The sequence below is a fragment of the Schistocerca piceifrons genome, chromosome 7, assembly GCF_021461385.2.
Source record: "Schistocerca piceifrons isolate TAMUIC-IGC-003096 chromosome 7, iqSchPice1.1, whole genome shotgun sequence".
NCBI classification, from domain to species: domain Eukaryota; kingdom Metazoa; phylum Arthropoda; class Insecta; order Orthoptera; family Acrididae; genus Schistocerca; species Schistocerca piceifrons.
This window is the reverse complement of record NC_060144.1, coordinates 113,054,496-113,064,366: the sequence shown is the minus strand read 5'-3', so window position 1 is coordinate 113,064,366 and position 9,871 is coordinate 113,054,496.

The following is a 9,871-nucleotide window of genomic DNA, read 5'->3' as shown; positions in this document are numbered from 1 at the left end:
TCCGGCCTTTTCCACGTATATCTCCTCCTATTGCGATTCGTGAACAAAGTATACAGTATTACTAGCTGAAATTTATTACAGAATTAGCCTTTCTCCTCTCGCATTCCTTGTCCCAAAAGCATATGCTCTAGTAGGCTTTTCTTTTAGTCCTTCCCGTACGACTGCATTCCTGTCCCCCATGACTATTAGATATTCGTCACCATTTACGTACTGTATTTCCCCTTCAAAATCCTCATATATTGTCTCTATTTCTACATCTTCATCTTGCGACGTCGGCACGTGTACGTAAACCGGTTTGCTGTCGATTCTGATAAGAACAGCCCTATCACTGAACTGTTCACAGTAACACACTCTCTCTCCTACCTTCCTATTCATAACTAATCGTACTCCCGTTGTACCATTTTCTGCTGCTGTTCATATTACACTATACTCATCTGATCAAAAATCCTTGTCTTCTTTCCATTTCACTTCACTGACCCCTACTATATCTAGACCGAGGCTTTGCATTTCCGTTTTCAGATTTTCTAGCTTCCCTACCCCGTTCAAGCTTCTGACATTCCATGCCACGACTCGTAGAACGTTATTCTTTCGTTTCTAATTCAGTCTCTCTCCCATGGTCACCTCCCCCTTGGCTGTCCTCTCCAGGAGATCCAAATGTGCGACTATTGCGGAATCTTTTGCCATTGGAGAGACCATTATGAAACTTTTTCAATTACAGGCTACATGTCCTGAGGATACAGTGTACGTATGTTTAAGGCAGTGGTTTCCATTACCTTCTGCTGCATGCTCATGCCATTGATCAATACTGATTCTTCCGCCTTTAGGGGCAGGTTCCCACCCCAAGGACCTGAACCTTTGTCCGCTCCTCTGCCCTCTTTGACAAGGCCGTTGGAGGAATGGGGGCGACTTCTTATGGCGGAAGTCTTTGGCCGCCAATGAAGATTATTAATCAAAATTTAAGCGGTAGCGGATTTCAAACCCAGAACCGAGTACATTTTGATTATCGGTCAAAGACGTCACCCCTAGACAACAGGTGCTGTGACAAAAGAGTAGCAGCCGAGAATTGAGTGGGACTGCCTGTGTTGAGGATGTACAGCTTGTGAGACATCATTGGGCGCTCCAAAACTCGGGCCACAGAGCAAGTGGTGCCCGAGCTTCATTATAAATTACGGGCACTGAAATTGGGCAGGAGGAGAAATGGGTTGTGGAGTTGTTTTATAAGGTCTGTGGCAGCCTCAGAGTCTTTCGCATCCTATGGTGCTAAATAGATTGAGTAGATAGTGGTCTTCTGTTCCACATGAAATTTGGCAGCTACTACTTGTAAGTCAGCAACTAAGGAGAGAGGAGAGGAGTGGTTTGTGTTATTGGCGACCACAGTAACCCCTCCCTTGACTGTATCTCCCGTCAGGTAAACCTTCTAGTGGAGGGTATACCCTCATAGCAAAGGGGTGTCAGTGACTTTAAAACGCATTTCTTGAAACAGAAGCACATGTTGTGTGTCTTCGCCTGGAGTTTCAGTTCATTCACATGAGTCCAGATGCCATTCATATTTCATTGTAGTATGGGAGCCATTTATCACGCGAGTTACGCTCTCACTGTGTCTCTTGTCCAGGGTGGGATCCTGCAGTGGGTGGAGTTTGAGTCTCGGAGTGAAATGGTAGCCCAGGGCTGACTTCACATTCCATTGGCTCTGAAGGCCGACTTAACATTCCTCTGACTCTCAAGCAGAATCAATAGAACGGTCAGGTAGAATGATGTCGACATGGTATGACCGTTTGCTGCCTGTTTTCGCCTGTGATTGAAGCTTCCCATTTGCTTTCTTTATCTCAGAAGGCTTTATAGGAAATATCAGAACATCGGTAGAGAAAAAAATCAAATGTGTGTGAAACCTTATGGGACTTAACTTCTAAGGTCATCAGTCCATAAGCTTACACACTACTTAGCCTAAATTATTCAAAGGACAAACACACACAACCATGCCCGAGGAAGGACTCGAACCTCCGCCGGGACCAGCCGCACAGTCCACGAGTGCAGCGCCTAAGACCGCACGGCTAATCCCGCACGGCAGCATCGGTAGAGGCTGAACTGGACTGTTTACCATATTCAGTCTTTCGAAGTGCTGAGACATTAATCTGTGTAGGGGTATTGGTTGCTGGGACAGACTTTTTAAGAGCTGAAGCAGAATAAATATTGAATATGGGATGATGCAAGGACTTATAGATCTTTTTGGCCTGAAGCTCCCGTATCTTCCTTTCTTCAAGGTAGACGATGCAGTCTCTATTGTAGTCTGGGTTGTCCCCAGGCAAATTTACACATTGCGAAAAAGCTGAGCTAACAACACCTTCATGGGAGGCCTTACCACATTTGTCGCATGTGATATCTGTATTACATAATAGAGTCGTCTGCTCAAAGCGCTGTCATTTAGAACAGTACACTGGGGTGGGGACATAGGGTTACCCGTTTACGAGAAGGAAACGTAGTTTGATATTCCCTGGGAGTTTCGTGCTAATGGAGATCAGGATAAAGAAGTCGGATTTTACTATACCGCATCCACCATTTCATGATACGTTGCACGTTAGAAATATCTTATTGAGCTCACTCATCTTTTAAATTATTCTTTGGGAGTATCTACCAGATCTCTTCATGACACAACACCTCTGGTGTAGTACAAGATATTGCATAGTTCCGTTTCGATGGCATGTTCGCAAATGATTTAGCTTCGTGGAGGTTCGTCGTTTGTTGGGAACTACAAGTTCAACCAGAAGCGTCCCACTTCAGAAACGCTTGACAGATTTTAAGGTGCCAGCAATGCCCTCTAAACCTTCTCGCATGTGGAAACGCGAAACGTTCTCAAAGCCGTCTTCTTTCCTTTTCATTATTAAAAACACATTCTGGGTAACAGCATGCACTCAGTTACTTGAAACAAAAGCCTTTGAATTATTTCTTGGGTGAGGATTACTGGCTACACGAGTCTTCTCGTTAGATTGTGTTTTGATATTCACTAGCAATGCATCTGTTCCAGTGGGAGTTGACAAGTTTAGGTTCTAGGGCTCCACCTCAGTCACACAAACATCTAGAGAAAAAAAACGTTCAAATGTGTGTGAATTCCTAAGGAACCAAACAGCTGAGGTCATCGGTCTCTAGACGTACACGCTACTTAAACTAACTTATGCTAAGAACAACACACACACGCAAGCCCGAGTGAGGACTCGAACCTCGGGCGGGAGGGGCCGCGCAGTCCGTGACATGACGCCTCAGACCGCGCCGCCTCTCCGCGCGGATTCTAGAGAAACAAGGATCCATTCAGAAGAGTCCCACTTGCATGGGTAAACTCGATACAAGTGATGTGCTGCAGTACCCTTAGAGGTTGCCCGGTAACGTCTTTTCCGCTTAAAAACCCGTGATACTCATCGCCTATCTTGAGATTGAGGGTTTTCTTTGTAGAAGTTTTGATACTCCTTGTGATCTGGGCGACTAACCCAAGATCCCGTGTCATTGTGACACACAACTATCCGCCGCTGCTCCCCAAGGTTGTCGCTGAAACATGCCCAGAGCTTATGGTTACAGAGGACCGGCAAAAAAATACACTATTGGCCATTAAAATTGCTGCACCAAGAAGAAATGCAGATGATAAACAGGTATTCAATGGGCAAATATATTACACTAGAACTGACATTTGATTACATTTTCACGCAGTTTAGGTGCATAGATCCCGAGAAATCAGTACCCAGAAGAACCACCTCTGGCCGTAATAACGGCCTGCATACGCCTGCGCATTGAATCAAACAGAGCTTGGATGGCGTGTTGACAAGGATGGTTGTGGTTACAGAGGACCGGCAAAAAAATACACTACTGGCCATTACAATAGCTGCACCAAGAAGAAATGCAGATGATAAACGGGTATTCAATGGACAAATATATTATACTAGAATTGACATTTTAATTACATTTTCACGCTTTTTGGGTGCATAGATCCCGAGAAATCAGTACTCAGAAGAACCACGTCTTGCCGTAATAACGGCCTGCATACGCCTGGGCGTTGAATCAAACAGAGCTTGGATGGCGTGTACAGGTACAGCTGCCCATTCAGCTTCAACACGTTACCACAGTTCATCAAGAGTAGTGACTGGCGTATTGTGACGACCCAGTTGCTCGGCCACCATTGACCAGACGTTTTCAGTTGGTGAGAGATCTGGAGAATGTGCGGGCCAGGACAGCAGTCAAACATTTTCTGTATCCAGAAAGGCCCGTACAGGACTTCCAACATGCGGTCGTGCATTATCCTGCTGAAATGTAGGGTTTCGCAGGGATCTAATGAAAGGTAGAGCCAACGGTCGTAACATATCTGAAATGTAACGTCAATTGTTCAAAGTGCCGTCAATGCGAACAAGAGATGACCGAGACGTGTAACCAATGGCACCGCGTAGCATCACGTCGGGTGATACGCCAGTATGGTGATGATGAATACACTCTTGCAATGTGCGTTCACCGTGATGTAGCCAAACACGGATGCGACCATCATGATGCTGTAAACAGATCCTGGATTGATCCGAAAAATTGACGTTTTGCCATTCGTGCACCCAAGTTCGTGGTTGAGTACACCATAGCAGGGGCTCCTGTCTGTGATGCAGCGTGAAGGGTAACTGCAGCCATGGTCTCCAAGCTGATGGTCCGTGCTGCTGCAAACGTCGTCGAACTGTTCGTGCAGATGGTTGTTGTCTTGCAAACGTCCCCATGTGTTGACTCAGGGATCGAGACGTGGCTGCACGATCCGTTACAGCCATGCAGATAAGATGCCTGTCATCACGACTGCTAGTGATACGAGGCCGTTGGGATCCAGCACGGCGTTCCGTATTACCCTCCTGAACCCACCAATTCCATACTTTGCAGACAGTCATTGGTTCTCGACCAACGCGACCAGCAATGTCGCGATACGATAAACCGCAATCGCGATAGGCTACAAACTGACCTTTATCAAAGTTAGAAACGTGATTGTACGCATTTCTTGTCCTTACAGGAGGCATCACAGCAACGTTTCACCGGGCAACGCCGGTCAACTGCTGTTTGTGTATGAGAAATCGGTTGGAAACTTTCCTCATTTCAGCACGCTGTAGGTGTCGCCACCCGCGCCAACGTTGTGTGAATGCTCTGAAAAGCTAATCATTTGCGTATCAGAGCATCTTCTTGCTGTCGGTTAAATTTCGCATCTGTAGCACGTCATCTTAGTGGGGAAGCAATTTTAATGGCCAGTATTGTAGGAGAATCGGCTCCAGACGTCGAATATTCGCAATATGATGATGAGAAATTCTGCACTGCTTGCATGAAGGAAGCAAGTGGCGATTTTAGACCCAGCTGAAGAACACAAATCGGTCAATAAAATTCGAAAATAATTCCTTTTATAATGATTCAGTTGCTGGCCTTGAACGCCTCAGTAATTCGTTTCTCAGAGAATGGGGGCTTTCATGTGGTGCAGAGCATTCGCTAATTCAATGAGGAGCGGGTCGGGGACTGGTTGAAGAGGTGCCGCTAACAGCAGATCGTCGTCCGCCCGTCCACCGACGACCGCAGCCGGGGACTGTCTGGGCCGGCGGCTCTCTAATTGGGAGGCTCCAGCTTGGAGGGCGGCCGGCCATCAGCGCTACAGCAGAAACGCATCAGCGGCGGGAGGGACGCGCGCTGACCTCAGCCGGACGCCGAGTGGCTGGCGGGGCCCGGGCTGGCTCATCCTCGTGGGGGTAGGGGGGCGGGGTTTCCAGGAGCCTCGGCCGCCGCCGGACGCGTCTTTCATTAAGCCTTTAAACCCAGAGCACTACGCAGAAGTGCATCCACTCACTGGCCGGAAGCGTTCTAGAGCTGGTTTCTTTCCTCATACCACAACATTTTCAGTCTCACAAAAAACTGCACTCTTCGAAGAACTTCTACCAAATGAAACGACACAGCCGTCTTGCAACTAGACTGCAATGCCCATGACAAGTTCTGAAACAAATTTTTCCAACTGATTGACTCCCAGTTTCAAGGCAAAACCACGTGGTAACGCTATCCGACGCGACAAATTTAGCGACAACCACTTAACGATTCTGAAGGAAGCAGGCTAAATTACATTAAAGTTTCCACACATACTTTCTGAAGCAAAATATCAAAGATAATGAACTTTTAAACTCTAAGAATTTTCGGTGATGTTACACCATTGGCCATTAAAATTATCATGAAGTGTTGGCAGAAGAGCCAACACCGTGTTGCTAGAGGAGGCCGAAATGCACGCTTTTAAGCTCACGCAGATTGGCATGAGGTCTGGAACAGGTCAGAGAAATAAGACTAGCAAAACAGGAGGTAACTGGTAGAATACTTAGCTTTAATCCAGAAGTGGTGTACATCGGTCTGACGGTACAGGCATCACAAGATATATCTATTGATAATAGCGCCTTGGTAGGTCGTAGCAAATGACGTAGCTGAAGGCTATGCTAACTATCGTCTCGGCAAATGAGAGCGTATTTGTCAGTGAACCTTTCCTAGCAAAGTCGGCTGTACAACTGGGGCGAGTGCTAGTAAGTCTCTAGACCTGCCATGTGGCGGCGCTCGGTCTGCAATCACTGACAGTGGCGACACGCGGGTCCGACGTATACAAATGGACCGCGGCCGATTTAAAGGCTACCACCTAGCAAGTGTGGTGTCTGGCGGTGACACCACATATCACACCACGAAGATGTCGTGTTACACACGCGAAATTTAACCGAGAGCAAGAAGATGCTGTGATATGCAAATGATTAGCTTTTCAGAGCATTCACACAAGGTTGCCGCCGGTGGCGACACCTACAACGTGCTGACGTGCGGAAAGTTTCCAACCGATTTTTCATACACAAACAGCAATTGACCGGCGTTGCCTGGTGAAACGTTACTGTGATGCCTCGTGTAAGGAGGAGAAATGCGTACCATCACGTTTCCGACTTTAATAAAGGTCGGATTGTAGCCTATCGCGATTGCGGTTTATCGTATCGCGACATTGCTGCTCCCGTTGGTCGAGATACAATGACTGTTAGCAGAGTATGGAATCGGTGGGTTCAGGACGGTAATACGGAACGCCGTGCTGGATCCCAACGGCCTCGTATCACTAGCAGTCGAGATGACAGGCATCTTATCGACATGGCTGTAGCGAATCGTGCAGCCACGTCTCGATCCCTGAGTCAACAGATAGGGACATTTGCAAGACAACAACCATCTGCTCGAACAGTTCGACGACGTTTGCAGCAGCAAGGACTATCAATTCGGAGACCATGGCTGCGGTTATCCTTGACGCTGCATCACAGACAGAAGCTCCTGCGATGATGTACTCAACGACGAACATGGGTCCACGAAAGGCAAAACGTCATTTTTTCGGATCAATCCAGGTTCTGTTTACAGCATCACGATGGTCGCATCCGTGTTTGGTGACATCGCGGTGAACGCACATTGGAAGCGTGTATTCGTCATGGCCATACTGGCGTATCACCCGGCGTGATAGTATGGGGTGCCATTGGTTACACGTCTCGGTCACCTCTTGTTCACATTGACGCCACTTTGAACAGTGGACGTTACATTTCAGATTTTTTACGACTCGTGGCTCTATCCTTCATTCGATCCCTGCGAAACCCTACATTTCAGCAGGTTAATGCACGACGGCATGTTGTAAGTCCTGTACGGGCCTTTCTGGGTACAGAAAATGTTTGACTGCTGTCCTGGCCCGCACATTCTCCAGGTCTCTCACCAACTGAAAACGCCTGGTCAATGGTGGCCGGGCAACTGACTCGTCACAATACGCCAGTCACTACCCTTGATGAACTGTGGTATCGTGTTGAAGCTGCATGGGCAGCTGTACCTGTACACGCCATCCAAGCTCTGTTTGACTCAATGCCCAGGCGTATCAAGGCCATTATTACGGCCAAAGGTGGTTGTTCTGGGTACTGATTTCTGAGGATCTCCGCACCCAAATTGCGTGAAAATGTAATCACATGTCAGTTCTAGTATAATATATTTGTCCAATGAATACCCGTTTATCATCTGCATTTCTTCTTGGTGTAGCAATTTTAATGGCTAGTAGTGTACATAGAGGACTGGTCCGAGACTTTTCTGCCGGCGGAACTGCATTCAGCGACGAACTGTAACACTGACACTAACTGGAGCTATATAAGACAAAGAACAATGCTGGGTAGTACAAAACGTACGCATTTCTTGTTGCAAGAGAGTCAGTAAATGCAACAAAGATCATGAGATAGCAGCACTAATCGCCAATAAGCAAAACCTCGTGGTTTCATATTCATATAAAGTGAATCCGTAATATGTTGACTAGACAGATGTTGATATTGTTGCAATGGCGATTTTGTTGTTGTTGTGGTCTTCAGTCCAGAGACTGGTTTGATGCAGCTCTCCATGCTTCTCTATCCTGTTCAAGCTTCTTCATCTCCCAGTACCTACTGCAACCTACATCCTTCTGAATCTGTTTAGTGTACTCATCCCTTGGTCTCCCTCTACGATTTTTACCCTCCAAGCTGCCCTTCAATACTAAATTGGCGATCCCTTGATGCCTCAGAATATGCCCTACCAACCGATCCCTTCTTCTAATCAAGTTTTGCGACAAATTTCTCTTCTCTCCAATTCTATTCAATACCTCCTCATTAGTTATGTGATATACCCATCTAATCTTCAGCACTCTTCTGTAGCACCACATTTCATTTCGAATGCTTCTATTCTCTTCTTGTCTAAACTATTGCTATACGGCTACGCTCCGTTCAAATACTTTCAGAAACGACTTCTTGACGTTTAAATCTATACTCGATGTTAACAAATTTCTCTTCTTGAGAAACGCTTTCCTTGCTATTGCCAGTCTACATTTTATATCCTCTCTACTTCGACCATCATCAGTTAGTTTCCTCCCCAAATAGCAAATCTCATTTACTACTTTAAGTGTCTCATTTCCTAATCTAATTCCGGCAGCACAACCCGATTTAATTCGACTACATTCCATTATCCTCGTTTTGCTTTTGTTGATGTTAATCTTATACCCTCCTTTCAAGACACTGTCCATTCCGTTCAACTGCTCTTCCAGGTCCTTTGCCGTCTCTGACAGAGTTACAATGTCATCGGCGAACCGCAAAGTTTTTATTTCTTCTCCATGGATTTTAATTCCTACTCCAAATTTTTCTTTCGTTTCTTTTACTGCTGGATCATTATACAGATTGAATAGCATCACGGAGGGGCTACAACCCTGTCTCACTCCCTTCCCAACAACTGCTTCCCTTTCATACCCCTCGACTCTTATAACTGCCATCTGGTTTCTGTACAAATTGTAAACAGCATTTCGCTCCCAGTATTTTACCCCTGCCACCTTCAGAATTTGAAAGAGAGTATTCCAGTCAACGTTATCAAAAGCTTTCTCTAAGTTTACTAATGCTGCAAACGTATGTTTGCCTTTCCTTAATCTATTTTCTGAGATAAGTCGTAGGGTCAGTACTGTTCACGCGTTCCAACATTTCTGCGGAATCCAAACTGACCTTCCCCGAGGTCGCCTTCTACCAGTTTATCCATTCGTCTGTACAGAATTCGGGTTAGTATTTTGCAGCCGTGGCTTATTAACCTGATAGTTCGGTAATTTTCACACATGTCAATACCTGATATCTTTGGGATTGGATGGCGATGTAATATTTCAATATTTCGATTAAAAAGTAGGAGGCCCCAAATGGACGACTTTAAGCCCTACAAAATCTATTAAATTCTTAATTTTACTTCAGAAGCAAAAAATAATATCACCCATTTGTTATGTAACGATAGTTGAGAGGGAGGGAAAGCGGGAGAACGATTGCCACAAAGGCTGATATATGTGAGAAACACAACTGGATAT